This window comes from Pelobates fuscus, chromosome 1, assembly GCF_036172605.1.
Source record: "Pelobates fuscus isolate aPelFus1 chromosome 1, aPelFus1.pri, whole genome shotgun sequence".
NCBI lineage: Eukaryota > Metazoa > Chordata > Amphibia > Anura > Pelobatidae > Pelobates > Pelobates fuscus.
Genome location: NC_086317.1, coordinates 50,482,417 through 50,500,882, shown reverse-complemented (window position 1 = coordinate 50,500,882; position 18,466 = coordinate 50,482,417). Strand labels below are relative to the sequence as shown.

The window sequence follows — 18,466 nt, the reverse complement described above, 5'->3', positions numbered from 1 at the left end:
CACGAGGCAGTTATACAAACACTATTTTGCAATGCTCATTTTTCCTGTCCCTGTATTGAAGAAGATTTCTGCACCTGATAAAAAAAAACATGAAAAGGTTTATCTACTAAACTGTGAATTGTGCATTTCAAAATCCAGGCTAAAACAGCCAGATTGTGACTACAGTGAATATGAAGATTTTTTTTTCAAATAATTTAATGTGGCCAAAATATTGAAGTTCGGTTCCACTTATCGACAGTTTGTTGGTTAGTGAATAAACCCCTCTAACATTATTTATCCTATTTATTTATAAAATATTTTACCAGGAAAGATACATTGAGATTTCTCTCGTTATAAAGTATGTCCTGGGTCCACAAAACATTGCATTGAGACATTATGGTACAATAAAATACAAAACCAATATTAATACACAATATATACAAATTTAACATAGAACAGGTAGGAAATATATAACCAACCATGACAGGTGCATTCTGTTTTGAGATATGTAGAGAGGGATCTCTTAAAAGACTTTAGGCTTGGGGAAGATTTGAAAGTGTGCGGGTGGTCGTTCCATAATTGCTGTGTTCTGTAGGAAAAGGAGGATCGGGCTGCTTTCTTTTTGTATTGAGGTAGACTAAATAAAGCGCTGGTACTGGATCGGATGTTATAGGAGGTGGGAACAGCCAGGGAGAGCATTCTGCTCAGGTAGGGTGGGAGCTTCCCAGAAAAGCTCTTAAACACAAAGCTGGAAAGATGACGGGTGCATCTGGATTCCAGCGACAGCCAGTTTAGTTCTCTTAGCATGTCACAATGGTGGGTCCTGTAATTACATTGTAGCACAAATCGGCAGAACGAGTGATACAATGTATTAAGTTTATACTAAGGTGGGTTTGCGGTGCTACATTCACATAATCAATGATTGGCATCAGCATTTGCTGTACAATCTTTTCCTTTACTGTAGGGCTTAGGCAGGATTTGTTTCTGTACAGGGCACCTACTTTTGGAAATGTTTAGATGCAAGTTTTTCTATGTGGAGGCCAAAAGATAAATTGTGGTCTAACAACATACCGAAATTTTTTTAAAAGAGTGGACTGCGGTCAGTGTGCCATTTGAATTTGTTTTGATGGATAGGTGGGAATTGTGTAATTTGTGTAATTTAGGTACTGTTCCAAAGATCATTGTGACAGTTTTGTCAGTGTTTAGGAACACTTAGTTTTTTGTGATCCACTTTTCTACCTCTGTAAACTGGTCTTGGAGCACAGCCTCAAGGTGCGGTAGATTGGATTTGCTTGAATAGATTACTGTGTCGTCTGCGTACATGTGAGGATTTGCAGACATTAAGCAGATCATTTATAAATAATGTGAATAGTAGGGGGCTGAGATTGGAACCTTGGGGAACACCACACCTGACTGGGAGAGGGAGGGAGTCGCTGTCAGAAATGGACACATATTGTGAACGATCCGATACATATGATCGAAACCAGGTTAGTGGACAATCACCAATACCTGAGTTTTTGAGTTTGTGCAGTAAAATGTCGTGGTCTACTGTGTCAAAGGCCTTTGCAAAATCAAGGAAAATAGCTCCAGTTAGGTCTCCTTGTTCCATGCCAGTTTGGATGTCATTGCAAACTTTTAAAGGGGAGTTGTAGTGGAGTAATTCGGGCGAAAACCTGATTGATCCGGGGTCAGGTAGTTAGATTGTTGGTAATACTCATATAGTTGCGTATGGACACACTTTTCTAAGATTTTTGACAATACTGGGAGCAATGATATTGGGCGATAGAAACCAAAGTAGTGTCACCACTTTTATGGATAGGCACTACTCTTGCAGTCTTCCAAAGTTTGGGTATGTATCCAGACACCAAGGATCCTACTAGGTTTTCCATAATTATCTTGTTAATTCTGTAATATTGCGCACAATTAATTCAACTATCTTGTTAATTATGTAATATTGCGCACAATTAATTCGTTTTTGATACCGCTTAAAGCAACTGTCATTAATAACAATCAATTTTTCCACTTTGGTTGTTTTGGTCTTAAATCTGAAATTCACTTTGAATTCTACCCTTCAGTGAATATCCCTGTTAGTCTCTCTGGTCTTCCCTGCTCGTGTGCTGGGAGGGAAACAGGGAAGATCATGGTGTATAACAGCTACTATTAGAATCTGACCCTAGACATTGTAGGGGGTTAAATCCTGGATGCATGATGTCACCATGACTACTGTCAGAGATATTTAAACTATATTTGTTTTATAGTGGGAAGAAAAAGTGTGATTGCAAACCTTTACATGTCTTAGAACTGTACCTAACTGATTTGCACGCCTTCAGGACTGCGAGCAGAAATTGTGGGGCCACTTACGCAGCCCAAGGCCTGGGCCTCCAGAGCCAACCCTCGCGTCTGCCCAAAAGGCCCAACCCTGAATCCACCCATAGAACCCACCCGTGAGTCTGCTTACATGGTGTGGAGTGCATGTGTGTAGGGGATATGTTGTGTGTTATTGTAGAGGATGTAATCAGTGTGTTTATGGAATGTAGTTTATTGTGTGTAAGGGATGCATTGCATGTTTGTGTATGTGAGAGAGAGTTTGTGGAATAGGGCACTGGCTGAGTTTTGTGGGGGCTGAGAGAGGGGAGCAGCTTTTATTTTTATTTATTTTTTTAAAGCTTTTTCCCTGTTCTTGTTGCTTACCTGTGGCCAGGAAGGTGGGCAGTGCATTCCCTAGTGTAGAGGCTCTCAGCCTTCACCTTGGCCGGGTGAAGGCTCTTCTCACGATCACCGGCACCATGTGGAATTGGAGCATTTTGTATGTTTCATTCTTTATGAACCTAAATATTATTATATTTATATATATATATATATATATATATTATAGTATTATTTATACCCAGAGCTGTATTGTCTTATAAAGTTTACTGACACAACTATATTTTCATGTATATTCATCAAGAGGTTTTATATATATATATATATATATATATATATATATTTATTCTGACATTGAAATTTCTTTTAGTATACTATATATTTCTTATTACTCACGCAAGCATATATTTTAATCTTCCTTTGCTTCACCTTTTCAGGGGCATTATAATGTATATTAACAGAGAGACATTACTCTGAATAGATGAAAAAAATTGAAGGGGAGCGGTTTCGTCCACTGTGGCTCGAGCAGGCTTTTAGGTCAAACCTCTACTGTAACTGCCGCAGATCATCGGTGACAACCTTCTTCCTGTACGTTGGTTTTAAATGTTGGTATTTTGACAAATGTAATTTGTATCATACCAAGAAACTGAAACATATGACTATTTGGTATAGAGACCACAGTCACTCAGCACGCTATTTGTTCAATCTCTGCAGAACCTGATGTGCCCAGAATAGGATAATATATTTCTGGGCTACAGCTACAGACATTCAAAATAAGATTTTAGTTCACAGAGCTCTCCAGAATGTCACATATAACTGAGTTTTAGCTGCAAAAGTAGGGGAAGGAAGAATACTCAAGAATACCACTCCAGGGGGCGTGGCCTAACCACCGAAGCAGACAGTCGCACGGCCTCATAGCTCTGGCTAAACAACGGGAAAAAACCTTGAAAATAGTGGTGACCCACGCACAAAAGGCACCTAAAAGGTGTTTAACACTCAGAGATGGGAAAGAAAAAGAAAAAACTGAGGCCTGACCAACCCCAACAGGGGAGAAGCATTGGGGACCTATGGCGGCAGGCGCATGGCGCCCAGGAGTCTGCAATGGCGTCCCTCCATGGAGGCTGCTCCGACTTCTCCGATGGGTTGTCGGAGGAGGGAGATGAAGACCACACGCTGACAATGAAGTGGCAACTGGCAACACGAGCAGCACCCCTGCATGGATCCCCTGATGCCGCCCCAGTAACCCTAACGGCCATCAGAGAGATCATGGCGGATCTCCAAACTAAAATCTCGGCGGATGTGGCCTTGATCCGTGAGGACCTGCGGGGCCTGACAGGCCGCCTAGGAGAGATGGAACACACGACACAAGCCCACACACAACAAATTAATGTACTAACACAACGGGTGGAAGAGCTCGCGAAACGGAATGCAACTTACGAGAGCAGATTTGACACCCTAGAAGACAAGAGGAGACAGAGGAATATCAAACTCAGGGGTGTCGGGGACACGGTGCCACCATAAGAACTTACACACCTCGCAAGGCGCCTCCTGACAGCCACACCTATGCCGAGGCAGGCTAAAACAATATTACTGGAAGGCATATTTCGACTACAGAAGCCGTATAAAGGCACCAGCTGCAGCCTCCGGAGACATAGTAATGCAGTTCCAGAACCTCAGGGACAGGCAACAGTAATGGGGGCCGTCAGGGGGCAAACTCCCTATAACTTTGAGGGAATGTCCTTAACCTTCTTTGCAGACCTGTCGGGGGGAACCCTTGCTTGTCGACGGTCGCTCCGACCCCTTACCTCCCTCCTACACACGAAATCCATCAGCTACCGTTGGAGCCAGCCCCGATCACTACAGATACCACGCGGGGACACCATCATCACCATACGGGACCTACCGGATGCAGTAAGCCACTTGCCAGCATTGGGCCTACCACCGGACTCACTGGGCCCGACAAACCCTCACGGGTGGGACCCTGGGGCTACCCGTATCTTTGTGCCCAGGGACAAAGCGCTAACTGCTTAATCCTAAGAAGGACCAGACCCATGTAAGTTTTCCTAATTTACCATCTTTTTATTGAACTACGGGTCACACACAACATCCGAGAATCAGTCATATAGCTGTAAAGAGATAAACATAAACCATATAGTGAATTACAATGAAAACGGAGTAAACTCCAGAAATGTACTCACAGGAAACATAAGAGTTTGGCGACTTGGGATGCCTTCCCTGATTAAAGCTGGGTTGTTATCACCTTCCTGACCTCCCACCTTAAATACTATGGCGCAGAGAAAAGACAGTGTAAAGTATTACCCTTGAAGCGGGCCACCGCAAGCGCATATATACTCTAGTCGAGGGACGGGCATGGCACTACAGGACACCCAAGCCCGTGGATTAACAACAATCACTTACACATAAGCCAGAGGACGGTGGTGAAACCAACACGGCATCACCTTGGCTGCTGCTCACAGGGACATCCCCACGCTCGGTCTACCGCTGTGAAGAATCGATGGACCGAGCATCCATCACCGCAACTGTGACGAACAGTAGCTTACAGAGGTAGCTGAGCGATTGGCTGTCCCAATACTTCACGCTGCTGCCATATATTACCTCCCGCCCTATAAAGAACTACCCAAAACAACCATCACCATCACCGATGATGGACGTACCGCACGATTCCAGGGCTACCTGCCAGGGACATATGCTGAGGGTCCACAACCAGCACCCACAGCTTGCTTACCACGTTGCTCACCGCACCGTAACGCCTGTTTACCAGCCGGGTTGCTCTGTTGAGTTGGCTGATGCTCCTGCATGTATAGTATAGTACCATAACTAGAAAGTCTGTATATTGGAATACTTTGCAATTGTTCTAGGTTAACAATGTTTAGCCCACGGCGGGCACGTCACTATAACCTTAAAAGCAGGCTTAAACTTATGTTGATAACTTGTGCTAGTATGATAGTCTCCACAAGAGCAGCGTAACCTGTATGCACATCACACACAAGCCAACTTATGATACACTACAAATTGTACTGCCACTCTACACTTATGTAGGTATAGCTCATCTAGTGCTGTTCAACGTTGACCATGATATATGTTATATTTTACTTTGTTTTACTTCACTCTAAAGATTTCACTGTCTAGCCGTGCTGGTAATCACTACATAAAATGTGCAACTTTTTACGCCAATGTCTAACCTTAGTACAACGTTAAACACACTGATGTGACATCTGTAGACAACTGATAACCAGCTCAAACTTCTTTTACTTGAAGCGTATTCTTGATCTATCCAAACCTGTTTAAACACTGACAAGTCGTTGCATCTGAATATTCGACCTCTTAATAATTGTTAATTTTCTTACTTAAAATGTATGCATACCTTACATGCCACCACACTGTTATAAACTGTTATAAACTGCTTATAGAAATCGAGCCTGTTGACGCGGTTGTGGCTATACAGGCACTGTTGTACCTACCTGCATACCAAAAATGAAGAATTGAAAAAAAAATAAAAAAAAAAAATTTGAAGGGCCGGTGAAGGGCGCATGTTCCCAAGAAACAGCATGTAACAGCTTCAAAGTTCACTGGACTTTCTACTCTACTGTGTGGTGTGCTGATTCTGCCCTCCCATTCTGTAAGTGAACTATGATAGGGGTGAACTCTTTTATTGCATTATTGTATGTTTTTGTGTTCTTCAATAAGCTTTACTGCACCAGAGAGCTTTACCTTGTGCTCTTTGTTTGGGTTTATCCACTTAATTTTTTTTATTTAAAAAAAAAAAAAATCTAAATTTCGCAGAGGCATCATGTAAACAATATGTATGTACACAGAAATCCACATTTGTGATGAATCGAGGCAGGGCAAGAGGTCCCATAAGACGACTGTGTCATTGGGCATTGCTTTTTTGTTTGTTTGTTTGTTTTTATGCCCCAGATCCTATTAGTCTTTTTTTTCCCCCCAATGCAATTTTATTGGCACAGGTCCCATGTTTTACTTCTAAAATGCTATTTGATTTTAGCACCGGATCCTTTTTCCATCATGTGCCATCTTCAGAAGCCTGGCAGTGACATGTTGTCACTGCCTTCTTCTGGCCTTCCTGCCTGCTTCTGTTAATTAATGCTCTTTTTTTTTTATTTTTTGCATTTTGAAGTTGATGCTTAAGAAATCAAAAAACAAAGGCAGTTGTACTGATCATGCATGGCCTCAGGGAAGAACAGACCACACATTGCAAGATTTTAGACAAGGAACGTGATGTGCAGCCAGTGGTGGATCCCCAAGAAAATAGTGCTGGCCGAGGCTCTCCCCTGCCGACCCATGCAGGGCTGGCGCTATCCAAGCACCAGCCACTGTTTGCCTTCACGGACCGGAGGGGAGATCAGTGATCTCCCTCCCCGGCCCACAGACACATTGATGGCAGGCTAGCAGGGGAGGGAGAGAGAGAGAGAACCCGAGGGAGCTCTTACCTGCACCTCCGCCAGGTTTTCCTCTCGCGAGCACGGAGCGTTGCAGCGGGTACTATGGAAACGCTCCGTTCTCGCGAGAGTTAACACTACCCTGAGCTGCAGGTTATAGTTCACGCTCACCACTAGAACCACCAGGGATGGAAAGAAAGCAATGTCTCCCCCTCCCTCAGCAAAGGTAAGAAGGGAGAAGGGACATTAGCTATATTTATTTAATTATCATTTAATAATTGTATTATTTTTTCTTTAATCTGCCCCCCTTTCTCTTCACACAAACTATAAACCCCTACACACTGCATCACACACAAATATACAGCCCCCCTTACACACACAGCCCTCCTCTTACACACATCGTCCCCCCTTACACACATAGCCCCCTTACACACACTGCCCCATTACACACACTGCCACTCATAAACACACTGCCCCCCATAAACACACAAAGTACCCAATACACCCACTGCCCCTTATACACACAGCTCCCCCCCTTACACACATAGCCCCAATACACACACTGCCCCCCATACACACACAGCACCCCTCACACAAAAACACACTGAGCCACTCACACACAAACACACTGCTCCCAATATACAAATTGCTACCCCATACATACACTGCACCCCTCTCACACTCACACTACCCCTCCATACACATACTGCGACCCTTACACACACTGCACCCCTCACACACATACACACTACAGCCCCTATCCCGGCAGATCCTGGGTAAGTTATAAAACTTTTTTTAAACGGTTTGACTACTTACTCTGGGAAGGCGCCACGGCAACTCAGAGAGCTGTAGTGGTTATTGTGCCTGGATTGTTTCTTAAAATGATCTGCCAGTGCCCCTCCCGAGATTAGCTTCTGGATCCGCCACTGTGTGCAGCCAAGTCTTGTGGAAAAAAGGAGACTTGACAAATCTTGACAAATGAAAGGGAACTTGCCTTAAGCTCCACCCTTTGTCAAAATAGTACAAGGATAGGAAAAAGGCATAATCCCTACTTCGTCTTATGTACTTTAAAAAGAAAGAAAACAAGACAATGAGGCTTTGACACAGGTAAACTAAGTTGGACCTGATGTTTGTATTTGAGAATATGTATGTGATCTTTGTATCAGTTCTGTTACTTGTCCTACCATGCATGAGAAACATGGAAGAGATTTAAATAGACTTGAGCAGGTGAGAAATTAGTGTTTAAGTTCTTTTCTCTCTCTACTTCTTAGTGTTAGAAACTAAAACTATATTTTTTTCCCCAGTCAGTTAATTTAGGTTGAATAGTGATAGGAAAATAGGAATGTTGCCACCTATTTTTAATTCTGACTAGTGTTGCAATTAGTGTAGAATTCGATATCTTAGCGTTTGAGATATATGTGACCATTGATGCCAATGTACACAATATTTCACCATTGGAGTTTCAGGAGGGAAGTAAGAACATGTGGTTGATGTTTAAACTGCTTTGCTAGTTTATCTTGAGGGAATTGACTGTCCACTGCACTCCATGTTAATCTTTTCAAAACCGAGGGTAACTCTTTAGCATGAAATTGTCAAATTTTACTGTGAAGGTCACAGTAAGCTGAAGTAAGTTTCACAAGAGTGTTTTCTTTCCACAGGCCAGTGCTCTGACCTAAAAAAAACTTCTGACAACGTGTAAGTTAATAGGGTCTGACTTCTACATTGAAATACTTCTAGCAGAGGAAAATAACAGGAAGTGGTTACTGCAATACGTTCACGAAAGACTTACAGTAAATATATAGCACTGCTCTGGAACTGAGATCAAACTCTGTTTCGCAGGTATCGAATGTATTCTCACTATGATTAAACATAGTAGGGTGTATATATAACTTTACTACACACCTCAGTTTTAGGGGGCACTGCCATGTTTTGATCTTTTAGGTAATGTCCACTTCCATGGCAGTAAGAGAGATATGGAGGGACAGAGATATGAAGATGTCATTCCCATTCCATTTGCAGTTACTGATAGGTTAATCTGCTGCGCCAATGTATACGTTGAAGCAAATCAGAGTTCTGTCAGAGATACCATATTTTAGAAGTCTTCCGTAGACCATCTCAGGAATATGAAATGAGTTGCGATAGGCATTGTGCATTGCTTGAAAATATGACGATTTCTCTCAGCTCTTTTGAGTTACGGATGATGGAAAATGGCTTGATGTAGCGTAAGCTGATTAAGACTCTGCCGTTTGCACATTTTGCCAAAAACTGGCTTAACCACAAGACAAAGTCATCCCTACTTTCACTAAACATATGACCTGACCTGTTGATGCTTAAAGGGACACTATAGTCACCAAAACAAATTTAGCTTAAAGGGACTCTCCAGGCAGAGTAGTTTACTCACCTGGTTCCAGCGCCGGGAGCCTCGTGAAGCCGCGCCCCCTATTTATTCAAAATGACAAAATAGGCTGGCGCGAACAGGGAGCAATCAGACGTTTCCATTTGGAAGCGTCATTGCTCCCTTGTGCACATGCGCGGCTTCGCCACACATGCGCACATACTTCATAGGGCGGCATGCGCGCGGTGTGCACGGCAGCGAGCTGAGCTGACTGACAGCTCAGCTCGCAGTCTTTGCCCGCCCCCTCTCCTCTGCTGACAGGCTGGAGAGAGAAGGCGCGCACACAGTGCCTTCTCTCTCCTGCACACGTCAGACGTATCTTAATACGTCTGACGTGTACAAGGCCTTTTTAGGGCCCTACATGATAGGAAGTCCCTCTGGTGGTCGTCTGAGTGACGGCCACTGGAGGTATTCCTATCAATTAGATACATTAGATTGCCTGTAGGGAGCTATAGATCTCACCTGAACAAATACATTAAGCTGTAGTTGTTGCGGTGACTATAGTGTCCCTTTAATGGAGCAGTTTGTGTGTATAGATCAGGGGTAGGCAACCTTTTAGCAGCACTGTGCCAATATAGGAATGTGATGTCCCGTAGCGTGCCGGTCCTATTTTTTTTAATTGAGGTGTGTATGCTGCCGTATTCTGCTTGTGTCATTTTTACTGTAATTGCTTTGTATCGTTGTATTTGTGCGTAATATGCAGGGCCGTTTTTAATATTGACTGGACCTTGGGCAAAGCATTTGCTTGGGCCCCCTGGACCCTGTCCCCCCTCCCCAGGCGTGCAATCACGTCCTCCACCTCAACGCAGTGGCAGACCTAAAGTAGAGAGGTGCAAGAATTTTACTGGGCCTCCCTGTTGCACGGGTGATTAAAAGGTAGACTCCAGAAATTCATTGACAGCTGGGGCTCTACCATTAACCCATGTTTCCAGGTCTGTATTTAGCACTAAGCAGTTTTTGTGTGTTTGAATGTAAACAGGTTTTTGTATGGAATATGTTTGTGTGTGGTGTTGGCATGATTGCAAGCATGTATTTGTGTAGTGTTGGTTTTGAATGCAGGGTTGTATTTACAAATGATTTTGGTGTGTAACATAGACGTGTTTGTACGTAGTGTTGAAATTTGAATGCAGGGGTGTATTTGTGTGTAGTGTTAGTGTGTGAATGCTGAGATGTATGCACATATACACGCACACAGAGATATATACACACTGAAACATACACAGACATACTGACACACACAGACATACTGGTACACACACACACAGATATACTGACACAGATTTACTGACAGACACACACACACACATACTGACACACATACACACACAGATATACTGACACACACAGATATACTGACACACACACACAGACATACTAACACACACTTACAGACATACACACACACACACACACACAGATATACTGACACACACAAAATGTACACTTTAAAAACCTGCTGGTGGCAGAAGGTGTTGGGAGTTGGGGTCTGGCTCTCTCGGCCAGCCCCCCTCCACTCTGCCTACTCTTCTTTCCCGCGCGCTCCTCTCTTTGTGGGTGGAAGTGATGCGTGTCCGTCACTTCCTCCCAGCCTGCTGCCAAAAAGCAAGGGACTCGCTCGCGACCGGGCTCCTGCTGACAGAAGCCCACTGGGTGGCCCTTTGTGCACGGGCCACCCGGTGGGCCTCCTTAGTGTGCGGATTACCAGCCAGGTGTTAGAAATAGTTGAGGCCAGCAGGGCTCACTGTGCAGCTGCCCAGTTTGCCCCGCGTTAAAGATGGCCCTGCGTATATTAGCTATTATATTGTATATGTTCATGAGTAGTTTATGGTTTTGTGTATGATACATATGAACGTGAGTTGTGTATGGGGGCTGCTTGTGGAATTGTGTGTGTGAATGGATATGTCACATTGTGTGTTTGGTAGTGTGTGTGGGGGCTGTTTGAGGTATTGCATGTGAGAGGCTGCATGTGGGGTTGTGTGCATGTATGTGGATTGTTAGTGGTGTTGCATTTGTGCGGATTATGTGTATGTTTGTGTGTGGGCTGTCCGTATTATTTGTATGAGGGGAGGGTTATTCTGCATTTCTGTGTATATCTACCAGTGGGGGTGGCTTCCCTGGGGTCCAGTGGGGACCAGACCGGCCAGGTACATGTCAAGGACAGGAGCTGCAACTGCGAGCTGCTCTACTATTGTGTGGATTCCCATTCACAAGTGCTGGGAGGAAGTGATCTGAGATCACTTCCTCTACGTGCTGCAATGCATAAATTGAGGATTGTCCTTCACCACCCTTTTGGATTAGCAGATACCTGAAGTTTTACTGGGACTCCTGATAGGCCAGAGCCTGTTTGTCTCTAGCAGCCTTGAGTGCCGTGCAAAGACACCTCGAGTGCCGTGCATGGCACTAGTGCCGTAGGTTGCCTACCCCTGGTATAGATCATGCCTCTGAAGTCTCACTGCTCAATTCTCTGTCATTCTCCACTGGCTGTGAGTAGCACAGCCTGCATGAACAAAATATTTTTCATTTTTAATCAGATGTTAACTTACTTTAGAAATTTGTATATCTTGCTCTGTCAACCGAACTTTAATCACACACGTTTTAGCTTTCTATTACCAGTGCAGGAGATAAGAAATTCTAAATTAAACAGACTGTGCAATAAAGGTGTAAACATTAGATCTCACTTTACAGGAGCTGTTTAGGAAGGTGGTGCACATTATATGCAGGGGGGTCTGACTATAACTGCATAAACAAAGCTGCATAAACAAAGTGAAAGTGAAATTATGGGGCAAATTACAATCTCACATTTGGTATTTATCAACATCTTAATGGTTGCTAATAAGTGATCACATTTTTATAATTTTTTTAGATCTGTTAAGGTTAGTAGTTTCAGCAAGTACTAACCTTCCGAAAAGAGGTATTGGTACAGTAACAGAATCACTGGACACTTAACGAATTCAACAACTAAAAAGTCACCAGAAACACTTTTTTTTCTAATAAATAACTATTACCCCAAGTGAAACCGACACCACAACATATGCAAGAAACATGAAATAACTATTCCTTGTTAATCAGTTATTGAAGTATAAATAAGCACTGTGAGTACAACATAACAGGACAATCTTTACAATTACAAGAGAACATGTGTCTAATGACTGTCAGAATGTTACTGATCAGTTGTTGATGCTGGATCGCAAATACCATTATACATACAACAGCAGACGGAATAAAGCAATCTGAACATGGAATCTAGAAGTAGATTTGCCCTGACATTTTAAGCACATTTTTTTTATTTCTATGAATCCTGAGCTTTCGTAAATATTCTTAACAAACACTTTCACATTCTATTTTGGATCACAGGTCTTTAAAGAATTGTATTTCCCCGGTTTAAGTTCTACTTATGCAGGAACAACAGTCTAATTCCCTTGACGAAGCAAAATAATCTTAATTGCCTCATGGTTTGGAAATAAAAATGATTATTCATTTTAGTTATTGTAACATTTGTACCTAGATTTAATGAGGCACCACTTGTCAACATGGGGACAGTTGAATACATGGAAACAGTAACGCTTGCAAAGCAATTTATTGTTTTGAAACTACCTACTTTAACTCACCCATATTTCCCGTAAAATAACACATTTTATTTATACTGAGAACTTGTAAATATATTTACCAGTTTATTCAATACGTCATTTGGATAGTCAGACATTGTAAATCTTCAAATGCAGCTCATTAAATGTAATGCTGTATATTTTAGGATTTTCATAAGGGTAGTTGATAGTATTTAAACTCTGAGTAAATTCCTACAAAGGTATTCACCTGCTAAACTAAAATTAAAGAGCACCTGTCATGCACCAATTAGACATTTTAAATAATAAAATGTGATTTCTGCATTGTGCTAATGAACAGAGCATAGATACATTTTGCATTGAAATACAAGTTTCCTCTTGGATGTGAACAAGGCTGTCAATACCCACAATGCCTTACAAATGATTCTGGAATGTAATCAATGCAGCAGATTGCCAGATATTCTGAGGTTGATCTACGGAAGGGGTTCCCAACCTGTGGTACGCGTACCCCCAGAGGTACAATTCAGCTTCCCTGGGGGTACACAAACAAATTTCTATAATGGCAGAACTATCTTCCACAGGATCAATCCAGGGCAGCTGCCCGACTGCATGTTGGGGCCTGACGTTATGTGTGGGATATGCATGGTAAAGGTCTCAATGTTCTTCGTGATTGGCTACTCGCGTGGCGGCACTGCCCCGAACCTCGTGGCCCCGCCCCCTGCCCTATACATCGAGTACCATGCATGGTCCACATGGTGTAATCACACTTAAGGTAATAGATGAGATCTCCTTTTGTCAAGTACCTGACCCCTCCCCACACACAGTCACACTGTTCCCCCACACACTGCCCACACACAGTCACACTGCCTGCCTACACCCTGCCCCACACACTGTCACACTGCCCCCCACCCCTGCCCCCTACGCACACACAGTCCCACTGCCCCCGCACACCCTGTCCCCTCCCCACACACTGTCACACTGCCCTCCCACACCCTGACCCCTCCCCACTGTCACACTGCCCATCTCCCCACTCTCACACTGCCCACTACTCTCACACTGCCCTCCCCACTGTTACACAGCCACACTGCCCCTTCCCCACTGTCACACTGCCCCCTTCCCACACACTACCCTCCCCACTGTCACACTGCCCCCTTCTCTTTGTCACATTGCCCCCTCCCCACTGTCACATTGCCCCCTCCCCACTGTTACACTGCTTCACACAGTCAAACTGACCCCCCCACACACTGCCCACCCCACAATCACACTGCACCACACTGTCCCACTGCCCTTCCCACTGTCACATTGCCCCCTCCCCACTGTTACACTGCCCACTCTCCACATACTGCCCTCCCCACTGTAACAATGCCCCTTACCCACTGTCACATTGCCCCCTTCCCCAATGTCACATTGCTCCCTCCCCACACACTGCCCTCCCCACTGTCACACTCCCTCCTTCCCACTGTCACACTGCCTCCTTCCCACTGTCACATTGCCCACTCCACACTGTCACACTGCTTCACACAGTCACACTGACGCCCCTCACACTGCCCTCCCCACTGTCACACCGCCCCCTCCCCACAGTCACACTGTCCCCCCACCTCTGCCCCCTCCACACACACAGTCCCACTGCCCCCCACCTCCCACACACCCTGTCCCCTCCCCACATACTGTCACACAAAGCAAAGGATCCTGGATAAAGGAGAAGCAGTGCAGCCTGGGGCAGAAAAGAAGCAGGGGGAGCCTGAGGCAATGGGGGAGCAGAGAGAGCCTAGGGCAGAGGAGCAGCAAGGAGAGCCTGGGGCAGAAATGGAGCAGTGAGAGCCTATGGCAGAGGAGAAATGGGGGAGATGGGGCATAGGAAACGTATACAATTAAAATAACCGCAACTATATTAATTACAAACATTTCGCTAATATGAGGGATACAATTTTTGGAAATAAACTGCCAAGGGGTACTCAAGTGAAAAAAGGTTGGGAACCACTGATCTACGGCATCCCACTGCACAGGTCATGCCAAGAGCATCAGCTACATATATCTTTATATATGTACATTTTATTGTGAATCTACTAGGACACTGTGTAGGTTATATTTTTATAACTTACTTTAAGGGGACTTTGTCAGACATATATTAATGAATGTTAAAAGTTTTTGTTTTAATTCATTTATGACTTTGGTTAGATGAATAGTTATTGCAATCTGATACTATACTTTAATGATAATCTAGATACTAGTATGCACAATGCATTGGGTGTGAACACAGAGTAAGGTTAAATGTACACAGTTGAAAATCAATCAAAATGAGTACCTCAACGGAACTTAACTATTAACCATGGAAGCATTAACCTATTGGTCAACAGTGTTGCCAATAGGGGCGGAGCCTGACCGCTGAGCCGTGCAGACGTGTCTGACACGAGCTCCTGCCTGGCGGGCAGAATTCGGGACATAAGCGGCGGTTATGAAGCCCAAAGACACCCGAGGGTGCACCACCCACGTAGGGGGTGCCCCACTGAAATTTACGATACCATCCCGAGGCCCGTCATGACCAGGAAAGCAGAGACCCAAATGCGGCCTACTGGGGCTGAAGCCGGGGGGAGATGGCCGCTCTCCTCGGCACAAGAGCCCTCAAGTAAATTTACCTCAGCCTATTCCCCCCCCCCCCCCCACTGGACATACCGACCAGACTGGAAAGCAGGTACGTCAGCTACAAGACACGCTGAAGCACCAGGCCCATGGGCACAACCAAAATGGCTGCTCGGTACAAACCTAGAGGGCGGAACACCCGCACCCAGCCACCCATGTCCCCGCTGGAGATCTTCGACCGGCTCTGCGCAAGCTTCAGAGATGCTCTGCAAAGCCGTGGAGCAACCCCCCGCCAAGCGAATACCATGGTGATAAGACCGGCAACGAGACGCAGCCACTACATGCAAGTACCACGAGCCTCCAGGGAGGCCATCCGGCAACGCAGACTCCAGCGGGCCTCGAGGCGGGAAATGGTGCCATACCTCTGGGGCGCACGCTACAACTCGCAAGCAAACGACACCAGGATTACCAGGAGTATCCTCACCGACCAAAACCCCGGCACCCAATGCAGCAAGCTTCAAATCCTCCCAGCCAACGCCGCAACGCATGTGGCAGAGAGGATACACACCCCGCACAGCAATACCGGAGCTGACCTCTGAAGCAGAGACGTTCAGTTCAGGGGCTACAACGGAACGACAAGCAGCAACGGCACCCGGGACTTACCAGCATTAGGTATAGGCTGAACCACCAGCCACAACGCTTCACAAGGATATCTTTAGCCTGGACTGTCCTGAACTCTCACATCAACTAGACACCCAGACTCAGATATCTAATGCATATCCCATACAGTTTAGGCTCCCATGCCAGCACCTGTTATTATAATGTTGATTGCGATAAAACCTGTTCCCAGTGGTTTAATACACAGTAAACCTAATTTTGTGTTTAAAATGAATAGCGATGTTACTCTACGTCCAGATAGCACAACAATGTTACCCTATGTGATAGGCAAGATTCTGCAATGTTAACCGTTATTCCATGCCTCCTAGCCTATATACATGTAGCGCAACTTACCTACACATTATATATTAAGCAGCTACTGTCACACTACAAACATGATTCACATATATATGCCTAATCTACTAGACATAGCGACAACCCATAACATAAAATGAAGCATATATTACTTTTCCTTTAGTTAATAATTATTACCAGTGGTCTCACATTCTGTTAAAGCTTGTTATAGCATAATCACCTAGATATGTCTAGATGTTACTGCGAGGACACAATTTCGCAACAGGGCCTAGCCATACTTCCTAAGCATGATAACTTCAATAGTTGCAGGATTAGCCAGTTATTACACTACTAGAAGCTGACAAACAACATTCCAGTTTAAACTGTAAGATTAGATTGCTTGTCGCAATGAACCTCTGTTAGCCAACCACAGCATTTACATACTTAGATACTCATTTTAACTTAAACCTGTTCAACCGTAAGCCCCTACTTGTCTATCCCCACCTGGCTAAGGTTTGGGGAGAACACACATCACGTATAGCAAGACAGACAAAGATATGCACCCATTCATGTCGTATTTCAAGTGATCTTCTATCTGTCAAACTTTACATATTCTCTCATGAGCGAAATCCTAAGCGAAATATATTAGCAAGCGTGCATATACAGCCTAGCATATCACTAATGATTTTCTAATGGACTCGCAACTATTTGCATCTCTATTTGAAAATGTTCCACTTGTATCTCTTTACCTTCTATGCCGAACTAGCATGACCTAAGCTTGCACTTAAATATAAAATTAGTGCACTGTCCTAACATACCCCAATGCTCCCAATGTTATGTTACTATTGTTTTGAATGGTGCACGCGGATTGCCTTTGGGGTACCACGTGCCTGTATGATACCTTCATATGCACTGCAAAAATAAAGAATAAAAAAAACAGTGTTGGCCAATAGGTACCAAACGGTTTGATTTCACGCTGGACTAATCTACCCCCTAATCCCATGACCTGAAAAAGAAACCCAAAACATTTTTAAAGAAAGTGTACCAGCTGGTGAGCAGCAACCACATGGCCAATATTAGATCCGCTCAAAACTGGGTAAGAAGAAAAGTCATTCAGTGGCTGACCAGACTGATCGGAATTCCAACCAAGATGGACCGTGACTAGCACTGTACATAAGTTTAAAAAAATAAACAAAATATTGTGAGGAAGTGTGAGCAAACCCAGTATAGATGAGTATATCAGAGATGGATTCTATACTATTCGAAATAAGTTCTCTCTATTTTTGTACTCCATCTCCCTCAATATTTACTGACCTCTTCTTATTTTCTCTCTTTGCTTTAATGGTCTGCATGTGGTCAAGTGACAGCAATATATGCTGGGCTGAAACTCATCTATCAGTGTAATGAGCAGATTGCACTCAGGATTTTGAACATTCACTTAATAGTGTTATAGCCATTTAATACGATATCTAGTTTGAAGCGATTAGGTTTGCAGAATTTATATATATATATATAAATGTTATATAGAATAAATATCATGGAATGTAATACTCTGTTTGTTAAGCCAAATTATGAATTGTATTCCCCTATAGAGACAATACTAAATAGAGCCTAGGAAAGAGTATACCTGATGTAATAGTATAAACAGTGAAATTGAGACATGTTGGTTACACATGGTGACACAAGCTAATTATTGTATATACTTTGTTTCCTGTTGAATTATAATATGTTTCTGATGCAACTTCCAGCAACTAAGAAAACAATATGAGGTTAAAGCGACTCTATCACTGCCCAGCCCCCACTCCTCCCAAAAAAACTCTTATCACCATTCCCACTCCACCCCTCACCCCCCCAAAGAAAAATCTTTACGAAATGTTCATTATTACTATGTTGGAATTGAACTGAAATTCCATGCCAAACACCAATCAAAAGAA

The 18,466-nt window shown here is 43.8% G+C and overlaps 1 protein-coding gene across 1 annotated transcript in view; it reads right to left on the bottom strand.

The window, feature by feature from the left end:
• The window catches only part of SAMSN1 (SAM domain, SH3 domain and nuclear localization signals 1), a 130,656-nt gene that overhangs the window by 27,832 nt on the left and 84,358 nt on the right, over window positions 1-18,466 (bottom strand). The gene's annotated exons all lie outside the window — the stretch shown is intronic.